The 16,401-nt window shown below is 38.0% G+C and overlaps 1 protein-coding gene across 1 annotated transcript in view; it reads right to left on the bottom strand.

Moving 5' to 3' along the window:
• Positions 1-16,146, bottom strand: part of LOC150076327 (gamma-tubulin complex component 2-like) — a 194,253-nt gene extending 178,107 nt beyond the window's left edge. The window contains exon 1 of the mRNA XM_090387323.1: positions 16,065-16,146. The gene's annotated coding sequence lies outside the window, so the exon portion shown is untranslated. The remainder of the gene's footprint in view (positions 1-16,064) is intronic.
• Positions 16,147-16,401: the final 255 nt, after the last annotated feature.

Here is a 16,401-nt window from a genome sequence, read left to right on the forward strand (position 1 = left end):
GATTTTTTTTTTTTTTTTTTTTTTTTGTTAGTTGTTGGCGCATCAGCTTCTGTGGCCATATTGCACCTCCCAAGGTTTTTGCATTTTCTACTCTGATCCAAGTCCGAGGCAGGATTCGATAAAAGGGTATCAAAAGGCAACGTGAAAAATTACAGAACTGTTAGCTTAACATCTGTCACTGAAAAATTATGGAGACACTGGTTAAAGAAATAATGAGGACTATCTAGACATCGATGCAATTGTAGTGCAGTCATAGCTTGGATTTGTTAAGGGCCAGTCAGATAGGTTACTATGATGCAGTGACCAAGGAACTGGAACTAAAAATATAATTTTGATATCATATACTGTATTTGGATTCCAAGAAGGCATCTGATTATATATTGCACATAAAAGAGTGTTGTTGTTATTTGGTTTTCAGGAGCATTACCAACTAGGGCCATATTGCTCCAGGGATATGTGGTGGTCATTCCCTGACTGTATTTGGTGGCTCACAGGCTTGAACCCTGGTCTAATCAAGAAGCATGTGCTACGCACTGCTGCTCCTGCCCACCTGCATAAAAGAGTGATGTACAAACTGGAACAATGTGGCATTAAGGGCAAGTTATTGCTATGGATAAAGGGATGGTTACGTGAAAGCCGGAGAGTGGTTATCAATGAGCACTGCTCTTCATGGACTAATGTTACTATTGGAGTTCTCAAGGGCTCAGTGCTGGGCCCATTGTTTTTTTTCAATATTTATTAATGATATTCATGAAGGTATATCAGGCTTAATGTCAAAGGATAGTTAATGAGAGTAATCAAGCGTAAGCTACTGCTACAAGACCTGGGAAAATTTGAGTCAATGGGCTGAGAAATGGTAGTTGAAGTTTCACATTGACAAATGCCAGCACTGCACATGAGTAGTAATAATCCCAGAATAACTGATCAACTGTGTGGTGTTACGCTCAACATAGGGGAAAATGAAGATCTGGGGGGTGACTGTGCAGTCAGATATGAAGTTATCTGAGCAGTGCAAACATGCTGCCTCAGCAGCTCATGGGGCACTGTCAATGTTATACCGAAACTTTGTTAGCAGAGATAAGGAGGTGATTATCCCTTTGTACAATGTCATTGTTAGACCACACTTTCAGCATTATATACAGGTCTGGAGGCCTCACATTTAGAAGGATGTAAATCTGCTGGAACTGGTGCAGAGATGGGCAATCAGATTGATGAAGGAAACAAAAGAGTGCTCTCACCCAAGAAAGGCTTCAGTTCTGCAAATTGCAGTCTGGAGACTAGGCACTTGAGGGGGTGATCCGATTAAGGTGTTTACGGCATTGAATGGATTAAGTAAACAGAATGTGAATGGCATTCTTCCTCTTGCTAAGACTACACACATGAGGAGGCATAAATTTAAGTTGGGAATTGATAGTTGCAAGATAGACGTGCAGAACTTTGCCTTGAGCCAGCATATGGTTGATTGTTGGAAAAGGCTTCCATCTGTTGTTGTGGAAGAGGATGGTTTGAATAAACATGGAAGAATTAGACAAATTCTTGTAGGATATGGATGGGAGAAGTGCGTACTTATTCACTTATTTTATTTTTTGTGATGCTATATAAGCTTGCTTTCTTCAATTTTCCAGCACTACTACTACTACCATTCTTTGTCTTCTCCCACTCAAACATCACTTTATCCAATGCCACACTGCTTTAATTTGAACAGCAGACTTTTATGTGCAACAGTACAAAAGCTTTCCTGAAGTCCAAGTATAAGTAACTGCAGGCAGAGGCGAAAGTGATTCTTGCACTGTTTCTATTGTAATGAGCAGCATCCTAGAGAGCAAGTTGCTGGGGATTTCAAGATCTGCTGGGAGTCATCATGGAACAAATAAATACATTGGCTGTGTTAGGGTAACTAAGAGTAAGAACAGGTGAATGTATACTTGCATGAACACCAATGCTAGATGTAAAGTTGATAAATTTGAAGTGCAGATCAAGACATCAAAGGCAGATATTGTTTGGATATTAGAGACATGGTGTCACAAAGATATAAGCAGTGCAGAATTGGAATTTGAGGGATACAATGTGTACAGAAAGGGTAGACAGGGTAGGAAGGAAGGAAGGAGGGGTTATGCTATTAGTAAAGAAACACAAAATCTAAGGAAGTGCATCCAGTTGACATGGGTGGACAGTGCAAAGTTGAGTCTGTTTGCTGTGAAAAACACTGGGAAAGGAAAAATGAGAGTAGGAGTGTGTTATAGACTTAATGACTCTGATGAGTACAATGAACAGTTGTGCAGAGAAAGAGTGGGCCAGTAAATCAGAATGTCTTGTAATGGGGGATTTTAACTTTCCAGATATTGACTGGAACTTGTGGGTTTGTCATTTGCATGGTAGAAAGACTTTTGTGGATTTATTGGAGGATTGTTTTCTACAGCAACACATTTGAGGGGCAACCAGAGGGAGTAATGCTCTTGATCTGATTGTCGGCAGTGATTGTTCATGCATTAAGAATTTGCAAGGGAAGGAAGCAACTCGGCCCTGGAAAGATTGTGCAAGGCTCAAAGGGTAGAATTTTTTTCAGCCTGGTCTGTACTTGCTAACAGGAGAGACTGCTTCTACAGGGATGAGATACACTTAAATAGAAAGGGTGCAAGAATATTTGCTGATGCTATCGAGGCAGCGTTAGGTGGGTCGGAAAACTGCTACCTTGGGAGGATACAAGGACTAATAGTTTAACAGTAGCCGCAGGCAGAGGTGAAGGTGATTCTTGCACAACTTCTATTAGAATAAGTAGTGACCTGGAGCGAGGGGTGTTGGGGGTTTCAGGGATGGATGGCAGTCATCGTGAAATAGGTGGGCATATGGGATGTGTTAAGGTAACTAGGAATAGGAACAGGTGCATGTATACCAATGCTAGAAGTATAGTAAACAAATTTGATGAATTTGAAGTGTTGGTCAAGACATCAAAGGCGGATATTGTTGGGATAGCAGAGACGTGGTGTCACCCAGATATAAGGAATGCTGAACTGGAATTTGGGGAGTACAATGTGTACAGAAAGGATAGACAGGATAGGAAGGGAGGAGGTGTTATGCTGTTAATTAAGAAAAACATAAAATCAAAAGAAGTGTACCCAGTAGATACAGATGAACAGTGCACTGTTGAGTCAGTTTGGTGTGACATAAGCACTGCGAAATCAAAAATAAGAGTAGGAGTGTGTTATAGGCCTAATGACTCAAATGAGTACAATGAACAATTGTACAGAGAAATAGAGTGGGCTAGTAAATCAGAATGTCTTATATTGGGGGATTTTAACTTCCCAGATATTGACTGGAACTTGTGGGTTGGTCATTGCACACTAACAATATTTTTGTAGATTTATTGGATGATTGTTTTCTACAGCACTATGATTGAGAAGCAACCAGAAGAAGTAATACTCATGATCTGGTTATCAGCAGTGATCATTCGTGTATTAAGAATTTGCAGATAAAGGAACCACTAGGTGGCAGTGATCACAGTGTACTGATGTGGGATTTACTTAAAAATTTAATTACCATCAGAGGTAAAGGAAAGGGTTTTTGCTTCCGTAAAGGTGAGTACAGTGGTCTCAGAGATTTTTTAAATTCTGTACAGTAGGATCAACTGACAATGTTACCAACAATAAATTCTAAGTGGGTAGCATTCAAGGAATTAATCGTGGATGCTATTAAAAGTTTCATAATTATTAAGAAATACTGTTCGAGGTTTAGGCCTAAATGGTTATCAAATGAACTAATGAGACTCATAACAGAGAAGAAAAATGCATAGGATGCATATAAATTATCAAACGACTCAGAAGACTATGGCAGATATAAGCTAGTCTGTAATCAGGTCACAAAGGAGGTTAGGCAGGCGTAAGGCAGATTACGTGAAATCCTTGGCAAAAGATGCTAAGAAAAACAGCAAGGATTTCTTTACTTATATAAACTCTAAAAGGAAGGGGATGAATCTGATTGGTCCACTTCACATCGATGGTTCGACTGTTGATGATCCTGTTCAAATAGCAAACAAACTGAATGAGTATTTTGCATCTAGATTCACACATGAGAAATTATTAAGGTTTGAAAATGGCAGAAGGTTATCAAATTGTAGCAGGGTACTTAATGATTTTGTAATAACTGAGAGCAAAGTGGAGGAGAAATTGTTGAAGTTAAACATAAGAAAAGCACCTGGGGTGGATGGGATCTATCCAGTTATATTAAAGGAGGCGGCAAAGCAACTAAGCAAACCCTTAGCCATCATTATGAGAGGATCCTTGGACTCAGGGAAGGTTCCCACGGACTGAAGATGTGCAAATGTATCCCCACTTCACAAAGGGGGACACGAGTAATAACAGACCAGTTAGTTTAACTTCTGTTCCGGGTAAAATAATGGAGTCACTGGTTAAAGATGCGTTGCAAGATCATCTAAACAAGACTGCAGCAATAATTCAGACACAGCATGGGTTTGTTAAGGGAAAGTCTTGTCTGACAAATTTGATTGGTTATTATGATGTGATTACAAAGGAACTGGATGCAAAAAATAATTTTGATATCATATATTTGGATTTCAGGAAAGCTTTTGACACTGGAAAACTATTGTACAAATTGGAGCAGAATGGTATTAGGGGTGAGTTGCTACAATGGATAAAAGGATGGTTAAGTGGGAGAAGACAGAGGGTGGTAATTAATGGGTGCTGATCTTCGTGGACTAATGTTATTAGTGGAGTCCCACAGGGTTCGGTGTTGGGTCCACTTTTGTTTTGTATATTTATCAATGATATTGATGAAGGTATATCAGGCTTAGTGTTGAAGTTTGCAGATGATACAAAGGTGGCAGGGTTGTTAATGACAGTAATGGCAGTGTGCTACTGCAACAGGATCTAGATAATTTGGACAGATGGTCTAAGAAGTGGCAACTGAAGTTTAACCTTGACAAATGCCAAGTACTGCATATGGGGTAGAAGTAACCCGAGAGAAAAGTACCAACTGTGTGGTACTACACTTAAGGTGTTAGAAAATGAAAAAGACCTGGGAGTAATTGTGCAGTCAGATATGAAGTTTTCCGAGAAATTCAGACAGGCTGCCAGGGCAGGTCATGGGGTTTTGTCAATGATATATAGGAATTTTGCTAGCAGGGAAAAGGAGGTGATTGTCCCTCTGTACAAGGCAATATTCAGGCCACGCCTTGAGTACTGCGTACAGGTCTGGAGGCCTCATTTTAGGAAGGATGTCGATTTGCTTGAGCGTGTACAGAGAAGGGCAACAAGATTGGTGAGGGGAATGAAGGGATCCTCTTACTAAGAGAGGCATAAGTTCTGCAAATTGCAGTGGCTGGAGACTAGATACCTGCACAGTGATGTGATTGAGGTGTATAAGGCCTTGAATGGGTTTAGCACACTGAATTCTGATGGGATCCTTCCACTTGTTCACATTACGAACCTAAGGGAACATAAATTCAAATTAAGAAAAGATAAATGTAGAATATATGTGCGGAAATTTGCCTTTAGCCAGCGGGTGGTTAATTGCTGGAACAAACTTCCATCTGTCGTTGTGGAAGTTGATAGGTTGAATAAATTTAAGGAGGAACTGGACAGGCACTTGGAGGGAATGGTGTGATTTTTTTTTTTTTTTTTTTTTTTTACTGATGCTGGATAAGCTCATACACTTGCTTTCTTACATCACATACTACTACTACTTCCATCAGCTATAATTATGAGAGCATCACATTAGATTCAGGGGAGGTCCCCAAAGACTAGAGATGTGCAACCCCCTTTGTGAATTGTATCCACAATTCACAAAGGGGGTGCAAAGGGTGACACAAATAATTAGCATTAGCATTAGTAGAGGCATTTGATGCAAGAAAGCAAGCTTATGCAGCATAAGCCAAAAAAATATATAAATAAATAAATAAATAAATAAATAAATAAATAAATAATAAATAAATAAATAAATAAAAAATAACCACTTCCACTTCACCCCTCTGTTCGTTCGAAATACCTGTCCAGCTGAGCATTAAACTTATTTAGGCTATCAACTTCCACGACAAGGGATGGAAGTTTATTCCAACCACCCACTGGCTAAAGGCAAATTTCCTCATGTCTATCCTACATCTGTATTTTCTCAATTTGAATTTATGCCCTCTCAGGTGATTATTCTGAGCAAGAGGAAGCATCCTATCAGCATTGAGCATGCTCCAACCATTCAAGTCTTTATACACCTCTATCAGATCACCTCGCCGGTGCCTAGTCTCCAGACACTGTAATTTGCAAAACTTAAGCCTTTCTTCGTAAGAGCACCCCTTTGTTCCATTCACTAATCTTGTTGCCCTTCTCTGTACGCGTTCCAGCATCTCTACATCCTTCTTGAAATGAGGCCTCCAGACCTGTATACAGTACTCTAGGTGTGGTCTGACCATTGCCTTATACAATGGAATAATCACCCTGCTAGAAAAATTCCTATATATCATCAACAATACACCATGAGCTACTCTTGCAGCCCGTCTGCACTGCTCAGAAAACTTCATATCTGCCTGCACAACCACCCCCAGGTCCCTTTCATTCTCCACCACTGTCAGTGCAGTACCACAGAGTTGATACGTTGCTCTGGGGTTGCTGTTTCCCATATGTAGTACTTTACATTTGTCAATGTTAAACTTCATTTGCCACCACGAAGCCCATCTGCTCAACCTTTCCAGATCGTGTTGCAGTAGCATAGTGTCAGTAGTGTCCTTGACAACCCTGCCAACCTTCGTATAGTCGGCAAACTTGGACATTAAGCTTGATACACCATCATCAATATCATTTATAAATACAGAAAACAATAATGGACCCAACACTGAACCCTGAGGGACTCCACTAATAACATTAGTGCACGATGAGCAGTGTCCATTGATTACCACTCTCTGCCTTCTCCCCCTCAACCATCCCTTTATCCATAGCAGCAATTTCCCTCCAATGCCACACTGCTCCAATTTGTGCAGCAGTCTTCCATGTGCAACAGTATCCAAAGCCTTTCTAAGATCCAAGTATATAATATGAAAGTTATTCCCTGCATCCAGTTCTTTTGTGAATGCATCATAGTATCCAATCAAATTGGTCAGGTAAGACTTCCCCTTAACAAAACCATGCTGTGTCTGAGCTATGACTGAAGTCTTCTCTAGATGATCCTGCAGTGCTTCTTTAACCAGTGCCTCCATTAATTTTCCAGGAACAGAAGTTAAACTAACAGGTCTATAATTATTTTTGTAGCCCTTTGATCCTCCTTTGTGAATTGGGGTTACATTTGCACATCTCCAGTCCATGGGTACTTCCCCTGAGTCCAAGGAAGCTCTCATAATTATGGCTAAGGGTTTGCTTACTTCCTTTGCTGCCTCCTTTAATATAACTGGATAGATCCCATCCACCCCAGGTGCCTTTCTTGTATTTATCTTCAACAATTTCTCCTCCACTTTACTCTCAGTTATTACAAGATTCTCTAGCTTACTGCTAGAGTTGAATACACCTCTGGCATTAACCTCGCTGAATAACTCCTCATGTGTGAATGTCGATGCAAAATATTCATTCAGTTTGTTAGCTACCTGAGCAGGATCATCAACAGTTGACCCATCGATATCAAGTGGACCAATCTGATTCATCCCCTTCCTTCTAGAGTTTACATAAGTAAAGAACTCTTTGCTGTTTTTCTTTGCATCCCTTGCCAAAGATTTCTCGTAATCTGCCTTCGCCTGCCTAACCTCCTTTGTAACTTGGTTGCATATCAACTTGTATCTATCATAGGCTTCTGTGTCACATGTTAATTTATATGTATCCCATGCATTTTTCTTCTCTGCCATATGTCTCATTAGTTCATCTGACATCCACTTAGGCCTAAACCTTGAACAATATTTCTTAGTTGGTATGTAAAGCCTAGTAGCTTCCAAGATAAGTTCTTTGAATGCTTCCCATTTTGAATTTGCTGTTGGTAACATCATCAGTTGGTCCCACTGTATAGAATTTAAATACTGTCTCAGTCCATCGTAGTCGCCTTTATGAAAGCAATAACCCTTCCCTTTACCCCTAATGGTAGTTACCTTTTTGAGTAAATCCCACTTCAGCATACTGTGATCACTGCCACCTAGTGGTTCATTTACCTGCAGATTCTTAATGCGTGAAGAATCACTACTGATAATCAAATCAAGAATATTACTCTCTCTAGTTGCCTCCCGAACATGCTGATGTAGAAAACAATCATCCAATAAATCCACAAAAGCCTTGCTAGTGTGTGAGTGACCAGCCCCCAAATTCCAGTCAATATCTGGGAAATTAAAATCCCCTATTATACGACTCTCTGATTTACTGGCCCACTCTATTTCCCCGTACAGTTTCTTATTATACTCATCAGAGTCATTAGGCCTATAGCACACTCCTACTCTCAATTTTGATCTCCCAATGCTTATGTCACACCAAACTGACTCGACACTGCACTGTCCAGCAATGTCGACTGGCTTCACTGCCTTGGATTTTATGCATTTCTTAACTAACAGCATAACCCCTCCTCCCTTCCTACCCTGTCTATCCTTTCTGTAGACATTGTACTCCCCAAATAACAGTTCTGCATTCCTTATATCTGTGTGACACCACGTCTCTGAAATCCCCACAATATCTGCCTTTGATGTTTTGAGCAATACCTCAAATTCATCAAATTTATTTACTAAACTCCTAGCATTGGTGTACACGCAAGTATACATGCACCTGTTCTTTTTCTTAGCTACCCTAACACAACCTATGTGTTTATTTGTACCCCAATGATTCCCAGCAGTCTCTGAACTATCCTGCATCTTATTTTCCTGGCTGCGGCTCATTCCAATAGAAGCAGTGCAAGAATCACTTTCACCTCTGCCAGTGGCTACTGTTAATCTATTAGTCCTTGTATCCCCCCAATCTAGCAGTTTTCCGACCCACCTAACACTGCCTCGATAGCATCAGCAAACATTCTTGCACCCTTTCTATTTAAGTGTATCCCATCCCTGTAGAAGCAGTCTCTCCTGTTAACAAGTACAGACCAGGCTGAAAAAAATTCTACCCCTTGAGCCTTGCACAATCCTTCCAGGGCCGAATTGATCTACAGGGCTCTCATCATATACTCCCTCCTATCGTGTCTGGGCAGAATTGCAGACATTTTCAAATTCAACCCTAACTCAAGAGTTTTTATTTCAACATTGACCTGTACTTGTTAGGTAAATCTGCAGTTCTCCTATTCTTAATGTCATTGGACTTTGTGCCCTTAAAAGATGATATCTGCTCTGCAATGTCATTAACTTTTGTCCCTATAGACATACCCTGGTCCTATTCCATCATCTTTTTGCACAATGTATTTCGGGTTTTCCTGACAATATAGTCACCAACAACAACTAGCTCCTCTGGGACTAGCACATTCTACCTTGGGGATTGCCACTGTGTTGCCTCATGATCAAATGTAAGTTCTGGCATTGATGATTGATGTGGGCAGTTGAGAGCTTGACGGGCCACCCAATTTAAATCCTTTGAGGGCATCCACCCCGTTATATTCCAATCATAACTTCAAAGGGTATGATTCATACAACATGATGGGGTGGGGTGTATTCACCATTTCAATCCTCCAATGAACAAAGTGGTATTGCACTAGGTCAGTAGTGTCCAACTTACGACCTGCAGGCCAGATACAGCCCTCGAATAATTTTTTATATGGCCGCACGGAAAGTGAACTAAAACAGCATTTTAGAGAGTCACGCTAATGCGTGTGCAGGCATGCAAGCGTCGAACATATACATGTAGTCCAGTGCTGTCTTATGTACGCTAAATACAGTTATGTATGTATCAATCTTTTCATATTGTGAAATTCTGCTATTTTGATATAACTTGTTCATTGTATTGAATTAAACAAACCATCCTTAAAAATGTTCCGAAAGAGAAAAGTTGATTTGAAAGTGTTGTGTTTTTAATCAAAGGTGAACTGAAGACTATTTCTTCATTGAATATGAAGAAAAAGAAAGCAGTGTTTGGTGTGTAAGGAGACTGTCAGTTTTTATAGAATATAATTTAAAACAACACTATGATTCCAAGCATAAATCTTATGATCAATATAAAAGAGTGCTGCAAAAATAAGTGTTCAAAGTTAAAAAATGAATTAAGAAAACAACAAAACACACTGGAAGCATATCAGTCAACAAATTTATCTGCTGTAAGTGCCAGTTATCAAGTTGCACATTTTATCGCTTTTGAAAGTAGACCGCTCAGTGATGGTGAATTTATTAAACATTGTTTGTTAAAAGTTGTGTAAGAAATTTGTATGGAGAAATGAACAATGATAAAAGACATTAGTTTGTCCCAACAAACAATTATGAGGAAACTAGAAGATATTGGAGAGAATTTGTTTGAACAACTTTCGGAAAACATATAACAAATTAAATATATTAGTGTGGCACTGGATGACAGAACTGATGTAAATGACACAGCACAACTCCTTATCTTCATACGTGGAATTAATGATAATTTTATACCAGTTGAAGATTTAGCATCTTTGCATGGAACAACTACAGGTGAAAATATTTTTGAAAATGTTTGCCAATCTATTGAAAAGTTAGGATTGAATATTAAAAACCTGGTAGAAGTCACAACTGACGGTGAAAAAAATATGATTGGTAATAACTTTGGGATTATTGGTAGAATAACCAAGAAAATGATAGATATCAGAGCTGAACCTCAGATTGGAATTTACTGCATTGTGCATCAAGAAGCTATCTGTGGGAAAGTATTGGATCTCCAACACATTATGAATGTGGTTATATCAACTGTAAACTTTATAAGATCATATAGCCTTAATCACCGTATGTTTCAACAGTTTAAACTGAAGCTGAATAAAGGTGCAATTTTACATAGATGGCTTAGTGTGGCAGATTGTTATATACTTTCTTTAAAATGCGTCATGAAATTGGTATATTTATGAGAGAAAAAGGGAAACCGATAAAACAACTATCAAATATGGTGTGGCTGTTTGATCTTGCAATTCTTACAGACATTTCTAGTCATTTAAATGCTCTAAATTTAAAATGACAAGGGAAAGGAAAATTGGTCGCTAATTTGTATGGTGATGTCAATCATTCCAGAACAGGTTATTATTATTAAAATCCCAAATTGAGCAAAACAATTTAGTCCACTTAGAAATGTTGTACTGAGCTAAATGAGAAACATATTGCTGAAGAATTGTTACCTCTCGTTACTACAATTACTTTTTGACAAGTTTGAAAGTCGATTTGCTGATATATGATCCCATAAAAAAGACATAACTTGTTTCAGAATCCATTTACTTCTATGGCTGAAAACTACAACCCCAGCTTGCAACTTGAAATAATTGATCTTCAAGTCAAAACATGGTTCAAAAATAAGTATATGGACTGCGAAATACACTTCTTGAATTCTACAAGCTCTCCCATCTGAAGATTTTCCACTAATAAAAGAAAAACCATGAAAATGGCTACTTTGTTCAGATCAACTTATGTTTATGAGCTAATTTTTTCTCACATGAAATCAAAATAAATATTTAAAAAGAATCAGAGATACAGACGAGCATCGTCATTCCATATTCAGAATTGGCATCAGAAATTTTCAACAATTATCTAAAAATATCCAACCTCAATCATCTCATTACATATTAAGTTTTGTTCAGTAAATGTTGTGTATTGTACTTACTAAAATATTTTAACATTTTCAATTTTAGGTGTATTATTATATCTATTTATTGGTCTCACTATTGAAAAGCAGTAATCCTTTTCAGCTTGTAAATTTTCTAAAGTGACCATTTAAAAGCAAAAGTAGGGTTTTTTTTTCAAAAAACAAAATTAAAGTTTTCTTTAAAAAAAAATCAGAAGTCAGTCATATTTTTATAATTTTAGTAAAATCTAAGAAATAAATCACTGACATATATTTGTTGCACATAAATGGGAGTTGGAAATTTGCATTTTTTGTATATAGCATGAACATAAAAAAATAGTAACATGAAAATAGAAACATCCTTTTACATGTAACAAGATATAGAAAATGTAACACACTAATTTTTCTCAAATCACTCAATGCGGCCTGCAAAACAAATCTAACTCTGAATATGGCCCTGTATGGGAAAAGGTTGAGCACCGCTGCACTAGGTGAATGTCATCTATTACCTAGTATTGCATGGAGATGCAAAGGGTTGGCCATTTCTCTGCTTAATATGGACACCATACCTTGCCGTTGCTTATGATGGTTCACAACAGGACAGTCAAATTTTGAACAATTATCTAAAAATATCCAGCCTCAATCATCTCATTATATTATTATTATTATTAGTATGGTGCAAGGAAGCTTGAGGCTTATGCTGCACCAGCCAAAAAAAATTTCTGAATTACCCCGAGAGAGAGTCAGAAGTAGAAGGGAATCACCAAGGAAGAGAAGAATGATGTGGTGGGCCAAGTCCATACTCACCAGATGTGAACACCTGGGGTAAACATATTAAGTTTGTTCAGTAAATGTCATTGTGTATTGTACTTACTAAAATTTGAATATTTTCAATTTTAGATGTATTATTATATTTATTTATTGGACATACTATTAAAAAGCAGTGATCCTTTTCGGCTAGTAAATTTTCTAAAGTGACCATTTAAAAGCAAAAGTAAAGTATTTTTTTATAAAAAAATTTTTCATGACAAAATAATTTGCAGCACAAGAAGAAAATGCCGTCCTTTTTTCCCCGAAGTATATCAACCAAGCTTTTTCTAGCTTTTGGCCATTTTTTAAAGTCCTGAAACAATACTCAGTTGAAAACCGTCAGTGATAAGCACCAATGGGTTAGTGTTTTGATGAAAGCAAACATTTTTAAATTATATTTGCATTACTGTGAGTTTTTGTTGCATTAAAACTAGGTTTAAATAATAAAAATAGAAAAAAATTAATTTCTTTTAACATCTGATTATAAAATAAACAAATTTACTGTAATATAAATAACACAATATTGAATTTTTTTGTACAATGAAATTATTATATATTTAAAAAAATTAAAATATCATTGGAATTCAGGCCCCTACATTCCTGGGCCCCAGGCAGCAGCCCAGTTCAGCCATACCTAGGTATGGCACTGTATTTATATATAACTATTTACTAAACATGCACAAACTTTCATCTACAAAGGTGTACGGTAATTAATTTATAAAAAAATCAATAGCTATTCCAATAATTGGCTATATTGTGATAACTCCAAATCATACATACAAATAAAGTGACAAAAGCAGTAACACTTTGAATACAAAGCAAGGAAGGCATTTCACCATATGCTGTAGTGTGGTCAATCAATCATAAATAAGAAATCTATATGTTCGGAGGGCACACATCCTCTACTGCCCCCCCCTTGCCTCTTAGTGCCACCCAGGTAATCCCCACAGGGGGCAATATCACCTACTTGGGGAACCACTGCTGTATATCACTGACAAAACCCCATAAGCTGCCCTGGAAACCTTTGCATTGTTCAGAGAACTTCATATCTGACTGCACAATTATCCTTAAGTTGTTTTCATTTTCCACTAGCCTGAGTGTATTTGTATAACCACACAGTTGGTATGTTAACCTGGAATTACTGCTATCCGTATGCAGTACCTTAATTGTCAGTGTTAAACTTCAACTGCCATTTATCAGCCCATCTGCCTACTATTTAAGATCTTATTGCAATAGCTCACCCTGATTACTGTCATTAACCATCCTGCCAACCTTTGCATTATCTGAAAACAGAGATTTTAAGCCTGATATACTTTCAACTATATCATTAATAAATATAGAAAACAACAATGGGCCCTGCACTGAACCCTGGTTTCCACTAATAGTATCAGTCCATGAATAACTATTCTGGCTTCTACTATCCAACCATCCCTTTATCCAGAGCAATAACTAGCCATTAATGCCACACTGCTCCAATTTGTACAGCAGCCTTTTATCATTGTAATCATGTAGCCTTTCCGGCCGTTAGGATTTGTCTCTTAGAAAGCACTCTAATAGGAGTTTACTGTGTGTATGTGTGCAGTATAATAATAATATGAAACAAGTCAGAAATAAATTCCTAAGAATTAATCACTTTGCCAGTAAGACTTCACTGCATGGCTTCCAGCTGTTGTTCACAAAGCAGTGCTATTAGCCACGGGCACCGGCAGCATGGGGCAAGGTGGTGCGAGAAAATTAAAATATTTTCATTATTTATTGAAACAAGATATTGCATGTATTTTAAAATTTGGCACACAAAAAATTTATTTTCACATGCACTACCTTGTAAAATATCCTTCCGGCACCCATGGCTATAGCTTTGTATTTGTGATGTTCATAAAACCTGGGGAAGGCAGAAACTTCAGCTTCCTTCACAGACAATCTGGTCATATCAACTATCGAACCATCTATCTGATGATTTGATAGTTGTCAATGATATACAGGAATTTTGCTAGCAGGGAAGAGGTGATTATCCCTTCGTATAAGGCAATGGTTGTCAATGATATACAGGAATTTTCCTAGCACGGAAAAGGAGGTGATTATCCCTTTGTATAAGGCAATGGTCAGGCCATGCCTTGAGTACTGCTTACAGGTCTGAGGCCTCATTTTAGGAAGGATGTAAATTTGCTTGAGCATGTACAGAGAAAGGCAACAAGATTGGTAAGGGGAATGAAGGGATCCTCTTACCAAGAGAGGCTTAAGTTCTACAAATTGCAGCAGCTGGATACTAGGCACCTGCGAGGTGATCTGACTGAGGTGTATAAGGCCTTGAATGGGTTGAGCACGCTGAATTCTAATGGGATTCCTCCACTTGCTCAGATTCCGAACCTAAGGGGGCATAAATTCAAATTGAGGAAACAGTTGTAGGATAGATGTGCGGAAATTTGCCTTTAGCCAGCGGGTGGTTAATTGTTGGAACAAACTTCCATCTGTCGTTGTGGAAATTGACAGCTTAAATAAATTCAAGGAGGAACTGGACAAACATTTAAAGGAAATGGTTGTGTGAATTTTTTTTTTTTTTTTGGCTGATGCTACATAAGCTCATATGCTTGCATCAGATGACTATCTGTTACCTTAAACCAACCCTTCTCCTCACCATAGTTGGTACCTTACAATGTCACCTCAAGCTAATAACCTAATTTTCAAAGGCAAAAACCGTAAGAGCTTACCTGTAGGTTTTATATCGATTTTGGTGTCTTAAAAGTTATTATTATTATTAGCCCTATAGTGTAAGGAAGCCTGAGGCTTATGCTGCATCAGCTAAAACACAATTTCCAAGTTACCCAGAGAGAGAGAGAGAGAGAGAGAGAGAGAGAGAGAGAAGTAAAAGGAAACCATCAAGAAGAGAAGAATGATGATATCCAGCTCAGGACCCTGGGCCCATACTCACCAAATGTGAGCCCCTGGGGGGAGCTCACATTTGGTGAGTATGGGCTTGGCACACCATATTAAGTTCATTAAAGATAATGCATAAAATCAAAACTCAGTGTTTCATTTCAGGTTTCTGTTGGTGCAACATTAATGAGGAGACAAGTTTTCAGTCTTAGGGTTTCCACCTTATGGGAATGAACTATAATGTGCGTAACTAATTAAGGGTGTAAAGATTAATTTGTTTCATTGAACAGAAACATTTAAATAATTTGGTTTCGAGGTGTCTCTGTTTTGTCAGGCCTATCAGACTGGTTCCTGGCTTGAACGTCGATCCATTATATATATATATCTGCATAGTTCATTCCCAGCAATATGATTATTCAACATTAGTGAAAACTGTTACTTCTAACAGTTCAGTTAAGCTGAACTGTTAGAAGTAAGTTTTCACTATTTAAACAGCTAATTAAAGTTTTCACTAACTGAATTTAAACAGTTGCTTTTAATTCAATTACATAATATGTGTAGTATACACAGAATGAAACAGGTGATCCAGCTCACAGCTTCCTTCATGTGCGGGGAATTGTATTTTATCATTACTGTGGATATTTTCTGAAGTATAACGTAATTCTCGAAACTAATTTAACCTCCGAAAGCTGCCGGTGAACAACTACTTACAACTGGAGATAAACAGTTACCCGTTTCTATTGGTAACTTATCCCTCATTGAAGAATTGGTATCACATCATGCGATGATCGCAAAACAAATACATCGCACCTGCATTACACTTTGCGAACCCTAAGCTCCAACACAAATTGAACTCACATTCGATTCCCGCTTTTTAACGCCCTCTATAAGACACGAAGTAAGAGGATGAGTAGCATACCAACTAGTATTTGAAGATGTCAATAACAATCTGGTGGCCACAGCCGTAAAGGTAATAAGAATTCCAAAGAGATCAGATTATATATCCAAAAGATTTATAACAGTAACTATAATAATAACAATCAAACAT

The sequence above is a fragment of the Mastigoproctus giganteus genome, chromosome 13, assembly GCF_048544385.1.
Source record: "Mastigoproctus giganteus isolate SK-2022 chromosome 13, ASM4854438v1, whole genome shotgun sequence".
NCBI classification, from domain to species: Eukaryota; Metazoa; Arthropoda; class Arachnida; order Uropygi; family Thelyphonidae; genus Mastigoproctus; species Mastigoproctus giganteus.